This window comes from Scyliorhinus torazame, chromosome 8 (assembly GCF_047496885.1).
Source record: "Scyliorhinus torazame isolate Kashiwa2021f chromosome 8, sScyTor2.1, whole genome shotgun sequence".
NCBI classification, from domain to species: Eukaryota; Metazoa; Chordata; class Chondrichthyes; order Carcharhiniformes; family Scyliorhinidae; genus Scyliorhinus; species Scyliorhinus torazame.
The window spans coordinates 6,609,561-6,623,929 of NC_092714.1; the positions used below are offsets into that span (position 1 = coordinate 6,609,561).

General features: G+C 46.7%; 1 long non-coding RNA gene across 1 annotated transcript in view; it reads right to left on the reverse strand.

Moving 5' to 3' along the window:
• LOC140428711 (uncharacterized) overlaps positions 1–11,417 on the reverse strand; it is a 96,685-nt gene extending 85,268 nt beyond the window's left edge. The window contains exon 1 of the long non-coding RNA XR_011948833.1: positions 11,266–11,417. This is a non-coding gene — a long non-coding RNA (uncharacterized lncRNA). The remainder of the gene's footprint in view (positions 1–11,265) is intronic.
• Positions 11,418–14,369: the final 2,952 nt, after the last annotated feature.

Here is a 14,369-nt window from a genome sequence, read left to right on the forward strand (position 1 = left end):
GAATTTATGAGGCGGGTGTAAGGTAAGATGCCAGACTTAGAGTCACATAACTTGATCATGGGGGGAGATTTTAACACAGTCATTGATCCGGAGTTGGACCAGTCAAAATCCAGGATAGGGAGGGTGCCAGCCGCGGAACAGATGGGGGGAGGTGACCCATGGAGGTTTGCACGGCCAAGGGCAAAGGAGTTTTCTTTTTTCTCCCATGTCCACAAGTTATACTCTCGCATGGATACGGAGTACTCGGCAATCGCAGTGTCGGATCAGGCCCACACTGGGTGGATCTACGGGTTAGTTTGGAGAGAGGACAACGCCCGCTCTGGAGGCTGGAGGTGGGGTTGTTAGCGGACGAAGCGATCTGTGGGCGGGTAAACAAGTCCATCCAAAGCTACCTGGAAACAAATGATACGGGGGAGGTCTCTGCAGCAACGGTTTGGGAAGCTTTGAAGGCAGTGGTCAGAGGGGAATTTATCTCGATACGGGCCCCACAGAGAAAAGGTGGAAGGGGCCGAGTGCGATAGGTTAGTTGAGGAGATACTCCAGGTGGACAGGAGATACTCGGAGTCCCCGGACGCGAGGCTACTGAGGGAGCGGCGGAGGTTACAGGTGGAGTTTGGGCTGTTGACTACAGGGAAAGTGGTGGAACAGCTGAGGAAGGCAAGGGGGCGATTTATGAGTATGGGGAAAAGGCAAGCAGAAGGTTAGTGCACCAGCTCAGAAAAAGGGAGATGGCCAGGGAGAGCAAAGAGTAGAGGTGGGATTACGGTCCTGGACCCAGTGGGGGTGAATTAGGTGTTTTAAGGACTTTTACAGCAGATTATATGAGTCGGAACCCCCAGCTGGGCTGGAGGGGATAAGGCAGTTTTTGGGTCAGTTGAGGTTCCCGAGGGTGGATGAGGATCTGGTGGAAGGGCTGGGAGCCCCAATTGAAATTGATGAAATAAATTGATGAAATTCCATAATAAGTTTTCAGAGATATTGAGCCCACTGCTGGTGAGGACATTTAATGAAGCAAGAGAGAATGGAGTCCTCCCCCAACTATGTCACAGGCCTCGATTTCATTGATCCTGAAAAGGGAGAAGGATCTGGAGTAATGAGGGTTATACAGGCCAATTTCTCTACTGAATGTGGATGCCAAACTGCTGGCTAAGATACTGGCCACAAGGATAGAGGATTGTGTCCCGGGGGTGATAAGGGAAGACCAGACGGGATTTGTAAAGCGCAGGCAACTCACGGCCAATGTTTGAAGGCTTTTAAATGTTATTATGATGCCCTCAGAAGGAGGGGAGATGGAGGTGGTGGTAGCGATGGATGCAGAGAAGGCTTTTGATCGGGTGGAGTGGGATTACCTGTGGGAGGTGCTGGGAAGGTTTGGGTTTGGTGAGGGCTTCATTGACTGGGTGTAGTTGCTCTATCAGGCACCAGTAGCGAGTGTGCTTACGAACCAGCTGAGGTCGGAGTATTTTAAACTACACCGAGGGACGAGGCAAGCGTGCTCCCTCTCCCTGCTACTGTTTGCTCTGGCCATAGAGCCACTGGCCATGGCATTAAGAGCCTCTAGGAACTGGAAAGGGCTGGTTCGGGGGTGGGAGGGGGGGCACCGCTTTACACAGATGACCTGCTCTTGTATATTTCAGGTCCATTGGAGGGAATGGGGGAAGTTATGTGGATCCTCGGGGAATTTGGTAATTTTTCGGGGTTTCAATTGAACATGGGGAAAAGTGAGATGTTTGTGATCCAGGCAAGAGGGCCGGAGAAGAGACTGGGAGAGCTGCCGTTTAGAATGGTAGGAAGGAGCTTTTGATGTCTGGGAATCCAGGTGGCCCAGGAATGAAATGAAATGAAAATGAAAATCGCTTATTGTCACAAGTAGGCTTCAAATGAAGTTACTGTGAAAAGCCCCTAGTCGCCACATTCCGGCACCTGTTCGGGGAGGCTGTTACGGGAATGGGAGGCACTGCACAAGTTGAACCTATCCCGGCTTCGTAGAACAAATGAAAGAGGACTTTAAGAGATGGGATATGCTTCCGCTATCACTGGCGGGGAGAGTACAGACTGTGAAAATGACAGTCCTCCCCAGATTTCTGTTTGTCTTTCAGTGCCTCCCCATCTTCATCCCGAGGGCTTTTTTAAAGTGGGTGAATAAGATTATTTCGGATTTTGTGTGGGCGGGTAAAACCCCCGCGAGTGAAGAAAGTGTTGCTGGAGCGCAGTCGGGGGGAGGGTGGGTTGGCGCTGCCAAATCTTTGCAATAAGGAGGATATGGGAACCAATTTATAGACGGGAGCTTCCCCAGCTTGAAAGCCATGAAGGATAAATTTGAATTGCGAGCAGGTTTCGGTATCTGCAGGTGCGAGGCTTCTTGAGAAGGCAGGTTCCGGCCTTCCCGCTGATGCCGCCACAGGGAATACAGCACAGAGTAGTCTCCAGTACCTGGGTGGGAGAGGGGAAGGTATCAGATATTTACCAGGAACTTTTGGAATCGGAGGAAACTCCGGTGGAGGACCTTAAGGGCAAGTGGGAAGGAGAGATAGAGCCGGGTCTGTGGGCGGATGCCCTAAGCAGGATTAACACATCCTCATCATGTGCCAGGCTTAGCTTGATATAATTCAAGGTAGTCCACCGGGCACACATGACGGTGGCCCGGATGAGCAAGTTTTTTGGGGTAGAGGACAGGTGTGCGAGGTGCGCAGGAAGCCCAGCAAATCACGTCCACATGTTTTGGGCATGCCCGAAGCTTAGAGGGTTTTGGCAGGGTTTCGCGAAGGCAATGTCCACGGTACTCAAAGCACGGGTGTGCCGAGTCCGGAGGTGGCGATCTTTGGAGTGTCGGAACAGCCGGGAGTTCAGGGGGTGAAAGAGGCCAACGTCTTGGCCTTTGCTTCCCAGGTAGCCCGGAGATGGATCTTATTAATGTGGAGGGACTCGAAGCCCCCGAGTGCAGAGACCTGGGTTAGTGACATGGCTGGGTTTCTCAGTCTCGAGAAAATAAAGTTCGCCTTAAGAGGGTCAATGGTAGGGTTCCCCCGGAGGTGGCAGCCGTTCGTCGACTTTCTCGGGGAAAATTAAAATGTCAGCAGAAGCAGAATTCCAAAAGTGTGGGGGGGGGGGGGGGGGGGGTGTGGGGAGGGCCTGCCTGTTGTTTTTATTGTTAGGGGGTGTGAAGATTGGGATAAGGGTGGAAATGCTCATTGTACCACGTTTATGTCGCTGTTATTGTTATTATAAAAACTTGCAAATTGCTTAATAAAATTTTTTTTTTTTTTTTAAATAGAAATTGTCTCTGGAAATTGCAGCCACATGAGCTTCACCTCACCTCCTGGGGAGGAATTTTATGGCCCCGTCACAGCAGTTAAGAGGCTACAAAATGTAGCATGCCAAGGTCGATTGACTTTGGGGGACCGGAAAGGCCCACCAGCACAAAATTCCATTTCTAAATTCTAACGGTGCGTGTGTGAGTATGTGTATATGCATGCTTGCGTGTGTCTGTGAGTGTGTGTGTCTGTGAGATCTTTACCTGGCCGACTTTTACATTCAATGCAAACTAACCACTTGGCGTTTTCAACCTCAAGAAAGCCAGTCAGGCTAGTTTCTTTGAAATCAGTACATAGGGGCTGGTTTAGCACAGGCCTAAAGAGCTGGCTTTTAAAGCACACCAAGGCAGGCCAGCAGCACGGTTCAATTCCTGTACCAACCTCCCCAAACAGGCGCCGGAATGTGGCCACTAGGGGCTTTTCACAGTACCTTAATTTGAAGCCTACTTGTGACAATAAGTGATTTTCATTTCATTTCATTCATAAATAGTTAAACAGACAGTGAGTAAAATGCCTTAATCTCTCCAAATTCTTTATTTTAACCATGTACAGTAATCACCAAGCCAGACGCTAACTTTAGCAGCGGCTAAGTGGAGCTGTTTGACCCCGCCACTAAATTTTGTCAGGCAGTAGTCTTTGATGATGTGTGTCATTGGTTGGGGTCCACCATTGCTGCAGTTTGTGTTGCCTGCAAGTCCCCACTTGTACCGATTTGCTGCACAAAGGCCTTGGCCTGTGCGGAAACGGCTGACCAGTGTTGGCTTGGCAGGTTGAAGTCGGGTGGGTGGGCAATATTGGCGTGGCAGGTTGAAGCCGGGTGGGTGGGCAATGTTGGCGTGGCAGATTGAAGTCGGGTGGGTGGACTGTGGAATTGGTGATGAACAAAGAACAAAGAAAAGTACAGTACAGGAACAGGCCCTTCTGCCCTCCAAGCCTGTGCCGACCATGCTGCCAGTCTAAACTCAAATCTTCCACACTTCCGGGGTCCGTATCCCTCTATTCCCATCCTATTCATGTATTTGTCAAGGTGCCCCTTAAACGTCACTATCGTCCCTGCTTCCACCACCTCCTCTGGCAGCGAGTTCAAGGCACCCACTACCCTCGGTGTAAAAAACTTGCCTCATACATCTCCTCTAAACCTTGCCCCTCTCACCTTAAAGCTATGTCCCCTAGTAATTGACCCCTCTACCCTGGGAAAAAGCCTCTGACTATCCACTCTGTCTATGCCCCTCATAATTTTGCCCCTCATAATTTTGTAGACCTCTATCAGATCGCCCCTCAACCTCCGTCCTTCCAGTGAGAACAAACCGAGTTTATTCAACACAAACCGAGTTTATTCAACACAAACCAAGTTTATTTAACACAGTGATTATGAGGAAGTCTTTTTAATGGTGGCATGCTGCCATAGGGCCTCCGCTCTTATTCCTTGGCACGGTGGTCTTAGTCATACAGGCTAGTTAAATCCTTATAAATTCATAACAAACCCTGTAGCGGTCAGACTTGGGGTGGTCGGGCAGGGGAGTCATATTTTACCCCTCCTCACGTGGCAGTATGCCCTATTCAACAGAGTCTTGCCTGACATAAAAACATTTTGTTTAAACAATCTAGCCAGCATAATAAAAGATATCAAAAATTAGCTGCCACCATTTCAAATATAACAATAATCCTTTATTGATTAAATAGTCAATTTGAATTAATTGTGATGAATTAAATCAGAATTAGTCTTAATCATACATTTTCCCCCCATTAAATAATATAACTAGTTTTGAAAGTAGTAATCTCTTCTTGGCTTGGACAATTGATGAAAATTTCTCTCATCATTAAAACTTTTCAAAATATGAAAATATAAATCTGAAATTCGGGTGGGTTTAAATTAACTTGGCAGGAGGGTAGGAATCAGGACAGTAAGCCAGCAAATGTACAGGCTGGGGTTGAGCATGATACCAGGGTCAGGCTGGCTAAGAGGAAGGGCATGCTGGGGAGGGCAAACTCAGTGGGACTGGAGGTCTGGAGTGCTTCAATGCACGGAGTATAACAGGCAAGACAGATGAACTTAAAGCTTTGATTCACACGCAGAACTTGGATGTGGTTGATGTAACGGAGACTTGGTTAAAAAAGGGACAGGACTGGCAGTTAAATATTCCAGGATATAGGTGTTTTAGGCGAGACAGGGAGGAAGGAAAAGAGGTGGAGGAGTTGCAATGCTGGTTGGAGAACATATTACAGCTGTACAGAGGGAGGACGCCATGGAAGAATCAAGTAACGAGGCACTGTGGGTAGAGCTCAGAACCAGGAAGGGGCAGTCACTATGATGGGGGTGTACTACAGATCTCCCAACAGCCCACGGGAAGTTGAAGAACATATGTAAGCAGATTCTGGATAGATGTAGAAATAATAGTACGAAGTCTTACAACACCAGGTTAAAGTCCAACAGGTTTGTTTCGATGTCACTAGCTTTCGGAGCGCTGCTCCTTCCTCAGGTGACCTGAGGAAGGAGCAGCGCTCCGAAAGCTAGTGACATCGAAACAAACCTGTTGGACTTTAACCTGGTGTTGTAAGACTTCGTACTGTGCTCACCCCAGTCCAACGCCGGCATCTCCACATCATAGAAATAATAGGGTTGTTGTAGTGGAAGACTTTAATTTCTCTCATATTGACTGGAAAGTCCTTAGGGCTAGAGGTCTGGATGGTGAGGAATTTGTTAAGTGTCTCCAAGAAGGTTTTTTGGAACAACATGTGGATAGAGAGGGGGCTATATTGGACCTAGTACTAGGAAACGAGCCTGGCCAGGTCATCAAAGTTGCAGTGGGAGAACATGTGGCGAACAGTGACCACAATTACGTAAGTTTTCGGATACTCATGGAACAGGACGAGTGTTGTCCTAGGGTTAAGGTGCTAAATTGGGGGAAGGCTAACTACAACCAGATTTGGCAGGATTTGGAGGCTGTTGTTTGGGAGAGGCTGTTTGAGCGTAAATCCACATTTAGCACGTGGGAGTCTTTTAAGGAGCAGTTGGTGGGAGTGCAGGATAGGCACGTGCCGGTAAAAAGGAAGGACAAGAAAGGCAGGATTCAGAACCATGGATGACCAGGGAAATTGAGAATCTTGTCAAAAAGAAAAAAGATCCATAAGCAAGGGACAGGCAACTAAAAACAGATAAGGCACTCGAGGAATACAAGGAAAGTAGAAAAGAGCTCAAGCAGGCAGTTAGGAAGGCAAAGAGGGATCACGAAATGTCCTTGGCAGACAGGATTAAGGAGAATCCCAAGACATTTTATACATATATTAGGAACAAGAGGGTAGCTGGAGAACGAGTTGGTCCACTCAAGGACAAAGGAGGGAATTTATGTGTAGAACCAGAGGAAGTAGGTGACGTCCTTAATGAGTATTTTGCATCGGTAGTCACAAAGGAGAGGCACATGTTTATTTGTGTCTCAGAGGGATGTGTAAACACTTTAGAACAGGTCATTATTACTAGGGAGGAAGTGTTAGATGTGTTAAAAAGCATTAAGGTAGACAAATCCCCAGGGCCAGATCGTATCATTCCTAGATTACTGAGGAAGACAAGAGATGAAATTGCTGGACCTCTGACAGAAATCTTTATGTCCTCATTGGCCACAGGTGAGATCCCAGAGGATTGGAGAATACACAATGTCGTACCGTTATTTAAGAAGGGTTGCAAGGATAATCCGGGTAATTATAGGCCAATGAGCTTGACGTCAGTGATAGTGAAATTGTTGGAAAAGATTCTCAGAGATAGGATCTATGCACATTTGGAAGTGAATGGTCTTATTAGCAATAGACAGCATGGTTTTATACGAGGGAGGTCATGTCTCACTGAATTCTTTGAGGAGGTGACAAAAATGATTGACAAGGGAAGGGCAGTGGATGTTGCCTACATGGACTTTAGTAAAGCATTTGATAAGGTCCCTCATGGCAGGCCGGTGCAAAAGATTAGATCACATGGGGTCAGCGGTGAACTAGCTGGATGGATCCAGAACTGGCTTGGCCATAGAAGATAGAGGGTAGCAGTGGAAGAGTGTTTTTCCGAATGGAGGTCTGTAACTAGTGGTGTTCTGCAGGGATCAGTATGGGACCTCTTCTCTTTGTAATATATATAACTGACTTGGAAGAAAATGTTGCGGGTCTCATTAGCAAGTTCGTGAATGATATTAAGATTGCAGGAGTTGTGGATAGTGGTGAAGATTGTCAGAGAATGCAACAGGATATAGATAGGCTACAAAATTGGGCAGAGAAATGGCATATGGAGTTTAACCTGGACAAATGCAAGGTGATGCATTTTGGTAGATCCAATTCAGGTGGGAGCTATAAAATAAATGGCAGAACCATCAGGAGCATAGAAACACAGAGATATCTAGGCATGCAGGCCAACAGGGGCGAGATTCTCCGAGCCCCCACCGGGTCGGAGAATCGCCGGGGGCTGGCGTGAATCCCGCCCCCGCCGGTTGCCGAATTCTCCGGCACCGGAGATTCGGCGGGGGCGGGAATCGCGCCGGTTGGTGGGCCCACCCCGCGATTCTCCGGCCCTGATCGGCTGAAGTCCCGCTGCTAGAATGCCTGTCCCGCCGGCGTGGATTAAACCACCTACTTTACCGGCGGGACAAGGAGGTGCGGGTGGGCTCCGGGGTTCTGCGGGGGGGCAGGGGGCGATCTGGCCCCGGGGGGTGCCCCCACGGTGGCCTGGCCCGCGATCGGGGCCCACCGATCCGCGGGCGGGCCTGTGCCATGGGGGCACTCTTTTCCTTCCGCCTTTGCCACGGTCTCCACCATGGCGGAGGCAGAAGAGACTCCTTCCACAGCGCATGCGTGGGGATGCCGTGAGCGGCCGCTAACGCTCACGCTCATGCGCCACCCGGCAATGTCATTTCCGCGCCAGCTGGCGGGGCACCAAAGGCGGGGAGGAAATCAGTCCGGCGCGGGCCTAGCCCCGCAAGGTTAGGGCTTGGTCCTCCAAGATGCGGAGGATTCCACACCTTTGGGGCGGCGTGATGCCGGACTGATTTGCACCGTTTTTGGCGCCGGTCGGCGGACATCGCGCCGATAACGGAGAATTTCACCCCAGATCCATTAAAAGTGGCAGCACAGGTGGAAATGGTGGTAAAGAAAGCATATGGCATGCTTGCCTTCACAGAACAGGGTATTGAGTATAAAAGCTCAAAAATTATGTTAGAATTATATAGAACATTGGTCAGGCCACATTTGGAATACCGTGTCCAATTTTGGTCACCGCACTGCCAGAAGGACGTGGAGGCTTTGGAGAGAGTACAGAAAGGTTTACCAGGATGTTGCCTGATATGGAGGGTATTAGCTATGAGGAGTGATTGAATAAACTGGGATTGTTCTCCTTAGAGGGACAGAGGCTGAGGGGCGGCCTGATCAAAGTTTATAAAATTATTAGCGGTATAGATAGGGTGAACAGTTGGAGGCATTTTCCCAGGGCGGAAATGACAATTACAAGGGGGCACAAGTTCAAGGTGAGAGGGAACAGGTTCAGTGGAGATGTGTTGGGGACGTTTTTTTTTACACAGAGGGTGGTGGTGGCCTGGAATGCACTGCCAAGTGAGGTGGTTGAGGCAGATACGTTAGCGACCTTTCAAGACTTATCTGAATAGGCACATGAACAGATGGGGTATAGAAGGATACAGGCGGTTGGTCGAGATAGGACACGTGATTGGCGCAGGCTTGGAGGGCCGAAGGGCCTGTTCCTATGCTGTATTGTTGTTTGTTCCCTTTGAAATTGACTTATTTCTGTAAACTACCAATGAATTGAAATGGTTTATTGAAGCAGTGTAATAAATAGGACTGTCAAATCACAACTTCAGTTAAAAAAAACTGCAGTTACACATGTGTTTAGAGAGATCAAACTGAATATATTATCGGAAAACCACAGGTTTCCCCCTTCCACAATAAGAAGTACCCTTAGAAAAGTGATGTTTTATTTTAGTTTTCTCAGGTGGAATTTTCTGAATTTGGTCCATGGCTCATTTAGGCTGTTTTTTATTTGAAATACGGCAGAAAAACACCAAGTTTTCAATGAAGAATCGAACAAAGAGCATCCCATACATTTCTGCATGACAGTTTGTTTGTTAAAACAAGTGAAAACATGTAATTGCATCACTTCACTTGGCCAGTTATAAGTTATGATGCATCAAGGACACATAACAATAAAGCCAGAAAAAAAGTCATCTACTTCTTCTATAGATGTAGGTTCTATTTAATGGTTTTCATCCCATATATTTCATCAACTAAGGTAAATTTTTGCAAATTTCTACATGACCTTTTCGGTCAGTCAAGTAATAGTTCACATTATCATCCTCCACTTACACCTTTATCATTCAGATCTGAACAGTCGCTTCCAATAAATTATGTTTCCATAGTCCCAGTAGCACATTTGTACTTCATGGAGTATTTGCTTTTCATTTTGTAAACTTGGGCTTATATCTTTCATTTTCAATTCAACACTGTAATTAACCAACCAATTTTTAAATAGACAAAGTAGATTCTTGTTAAGTGCGACTTCGATATAATTCTAACTCTGCAAAGTAATTTTCTTTTCTAATCCCTTGTCTTGCTTGAGATCTGTTAATATTCTGTTAAATAATCTGCTTGCATCTGCATTAACACCTAAGAACTGCAAAACGTTACAGCACAGAGGAAATACTCTGCCCATTGCACTGGTACCAGTTTTTTTCTGGAGCAAACCTAAACTAATCCCTACTGCCCCACACTTTTCCTCATGGCTGTACAATCTTCTGTGCCAAATCTTTATTTCAACAGAAAATGTAATAGCTCTGTCTCAACCATCCACTTTTGCAAGCTTCAATTTTCCAACAACCCTCTATGTAAAGAGTTTTTCCCTAGGCTCCTTCTTCATTGGCAATCACAAATTTTCACTCGTAACTGATCATTGACTCCCAAACAAGAGAAATGGTATTTCCTTACTCACTGAAAACCAATTATTTTAAAACATCTGTTAATTGTTCTTTTATATTCACGCATTGGATGTAAGCATTGCTTGTAGCTTTGTCTTGGACAGTATGGAATTTCTTTATTATGTCATTTGGTAGTATAGAACTTGAATATTGCTGAAAAAAGACGCTGAAGCTTTTCACCTTATACTCATCAGGACAATCATCAGGACATTCACAAGGGGCTGGTTTAGCACAGTGGGCACAGGTAATTAAGTCTTTACAGATCCATAGAGAGGGATAATCACAGGTTAAAGAGGTGTGAATTGTCTCAAGCCAGGATAGTTGGTAGGATTTCACAAGCACAGGCCAGATGGTTGGGGGCGAATGAAATGCGGCATGAATCCAAGGTCCCGGTTGAGGTCGTACTCATGTGTGCGGAACTTGGCTATAAGTTTCTGCTCGCCGATTCTGCGTTGTCGCGCATCCTGAAGGCTGCCTTGGAGAATGCTACTAAAGACTTAATTACCTGCAAAGACTCGCATTCAAAGTATTGTCTTGCATCTTTGACATTGTCTATATATATGTTTCTGGAACCTACCTCTTCATTCACCTGAGAAAGGAGCAGTGCTCCGAAAGCTAGTGATTCTAAACAAACCTGTTGGACTTTATGCTGGTGTTGTAAGACTTCTTACTGTCCTCATAATTTTGTACACCTCAATTAAGTCACACCCTCAGGCTTCTTTGTTCCAAAGAAATTAACCCCAACCTATCCAATCTCTCCTCGTAGCCACACTTTTCTAGCCCTGGCAACATTCTTGTAAATCTACTCTGCGCTCTCTCCAGAGAAATAATGTGGCAACCAGAACTGCATACAATATTCCAGTTGTGGCCTCACCAGCGTTTTATGCAATTCTACCATTATATCCTTACTTTTATATTCTGCCAATGAAGGAGAGCATTCTATGTGCTTTCTTAACAACCTTGTCTACTTGAACTGCTGCCTTTAGGGATCTATGTACCTGTACGCCAATCACTTCATCCACCGCATCTCTGGAATTCAGTTATTTTGTCCATGCTTGGACCAAGGCTGGGATGAGGTTGGGAGCTGAGTGGCCCTGGCAAAACCAAAACTGAATGTCGGTGAACAAATTGTTGCTAAGTGCTGCTTGACAGCTGTCATGGATAGGCCCAGCAACAGCTCTGCCCAGCAACAGCTGGAAATCTGCCTCGTAGAAGCAGTAACATGAATGTAACAAGGGACAATGGGTTGTGACCTGCCCAGCAACAGGTGTCATAGATCTGCCCAGCAACAGGTATAAATCAGCCTAGCATGCAAAAGGCAAAATGAACACAATTTTAAAAGTAACAAGATGCAGGTGGCTAGACAAATGATATATAGTTGCCAGTGACCTCTGAAGCAGAGAGCTAGTTTACGCCCAGGAGTCAGAGAGGTGAGTTTGAAAATCTAACAGTCAGGAGCCTCAGCTAGTATCGGAGTCTTAAAGCCAAGGTCTTGCAGAAACCGTCGAAAAAAAATTTTTTGCTGGACCAAGAAAAGATGTTTCCCAGACTTGATTATCCGCACTGTGTTGTGTGTTAATCATAAACTGGATTTAACTTATAGATTTACATAATTTGGATGCTTTTTTGGAAAAGGGAAAGTCTTGAGTTCAGGTATTCTTCATATAGTTTGGAACAAGGGGAATATTTGGCAAATTGTGTGTGTCTTTAGTGATTCATATACTTAATTGCCCGAGTGTACTGTAGTCTTGTACTTGTATATTTGTCATTTCTTTAATTTAATAAATAGGGCGGGATTCAGCGCGCTATCTTTGGGGGTTTCCCCGTTGTTTTTGTCTCCCGATGTTTTTCGGCATTTGAGGCCCGAGGAACGGGTGCCCGGTCGGGCCGGTTTGAAGCCGGTGAGGAGCCCCGTGGGGTTTGTCCAGCAGCCGGAGCGGAGGCATCGAGCCCGAAGTGAGAGGCGGGGGCGCAGCTTAACACGAGGCAAAGCAATCGAGGCAGCAGGCCGGAATCCAGGACGCAGCATGTAGAGGGGGAGTAGCACATCGGGCGGCTCCCGCTTAAAATGGATTTTTGGGAAGTTTGAACTCCGGTCCCGGGGGAAGAATTTATTTTTTTAGGATTGAAGAAAGAAAGAAAAAATAGTACGTCGAAATAGGATGCCAAAAGCAGCTGTGAAGAAGGGAGGAAATGCGGGTTCGCCGTCGAGTGAGAGGACCAGCAAAAGCGTTGACAAGATGGTGGAGGCCAGACCACATGGTGGGGCTGCACTACTTACAATGGAAAAGATGACCAAGGTGATGGCTGTGGAGCTGGAGAAGCAATTTGCGAGGCACATGGAGGCGTTGAGGAAGGAAATGGCGGTCGCACTAAAATCAGTGGTGGAGGAGGCAATCGCCCCAGTGAGGGTAGCTGTGGCAAAGACATCGGCCGAGGTGAGAGAACAAGGTGAAAGGATGAAGGAAGTGGAGGAGGCCATGTCGCAGCACAGCGACCAGTTCACCTTGATGGGGGACGAACTGCAGAGGGTGGTGGAGGTCAATAGAGGGCTCCGAGCAAAGCTTGAAGATTTGGAAAACCGCTCGAGGCGACACAATCTCAGAATTGTGAGCTTGCCCGAAGGCACAGAGGGCTCGAGGCCAACAGAATACTTCGCGAAGATGTTGACTGAGTTGATGGGGGAGGGGGAGGACCCCTCCCGGTATGAACTGAACAAAGCTCATCAGTCGTTAAGGCCGAAACCCAAAGCAAATGAGCCGCCAAGAGCTGTAATTATCTGCTTCCATAAATACCACGAGAAAGAGGTGTTAAAGTGGGCAAAACAGAAGAGGGAAGTGCAATGGGCTGGTGCTAGAGTTCGGATTTACCAGGACTTGACGGTGGAGATACCGAAGGAACGAGCGGCTTTCGGCCAAGTAAAGGCGTCACTGTCCAACAAAGGGGTGCGATGTGGGATGGTATACCCGGCAAAGCTGAGGGTGACGTACAGCACCAAAGATTTTTATTTCGAAACAGTGGAGGCGGCTGAGGCGTTCGTGAAGGCAGAAGGCTTGGGACATAAGTGACGAATGAAGCTGGAAGAGAGATCGTGGACTGTGATTGGGGAGCTGGAAAATGTTTAAATGTTGCAACTTTCTTTTCATTGACCTGTATTGTAACTTACTTGACTTCACATTGTTATAGATTAAGGTTTTTTTGGTTTGATTGGCATTTTTTGTTCGACTGTAAGGTGTAATTATATTTGTTATGGGCCAGTGTTTAGAGAACCCCAAAGTGTATCATGGAGTTCACCTGATTGTGGTATGGGGAGCACACAGCCCACTCTACAGGTGTGGTACAGCAGAAATGGAAAAGTATTTTTTAAAGCAAAAGTTAACCTTTTTAAAACATACAGTGAACATCTTAGCAACCATCAATTCAAATACAACCTCCAAAGAATACAACACCCAGTAATCCTTAATAACTTCCCAAACAACATCCAGAAGACAAAAGAAACACCTTTTAACAGAAGCACATTAGGTTTACATTCACTACTGAGAACATTTATAATTCTGAATTCACCAAATGATTAGGAGCTGGTTTAGCACACTGGGCTAAATTGCTGGCTTTTAAAGCAGACCAAGGCAGGCCAGCAGCACGGTTCAATTCCCGTACCAGCCTCCCCGAACAGGCGCCGGAATGTGGTGACTAGGGGCTTTTCACAGTAACTTAATTTGAAGCCTACTTGTGACAATAAGCGATTTTCATCATTTCATTTCATTTCATTTTCAGGAGATAGTCTTTTCATGGCAGAGAGATCAACAGTACACCTGCTCTGTCTGGCATCAGCTCCAACACTGAAAACGAAACTAAAACACGCCCTGCAGCAAACAGCCTAAAACGAAAGTAAAAAGCTGATAGACAGCCCATCTCCACCCACACTCTGACATCACTGCAGTAATATGAGCAGCCAAACATTTCTTAAAGCGACATTCCCATGACATATTGAATTGTATGGGTTGGGTTACATAGAGCACAGAACAGTACAGCACAGTACAGGCCCTTCAGCCCACGATGTTGTGCCTACCATTTATCCTAATCTAAGATCAACCTAACCGAC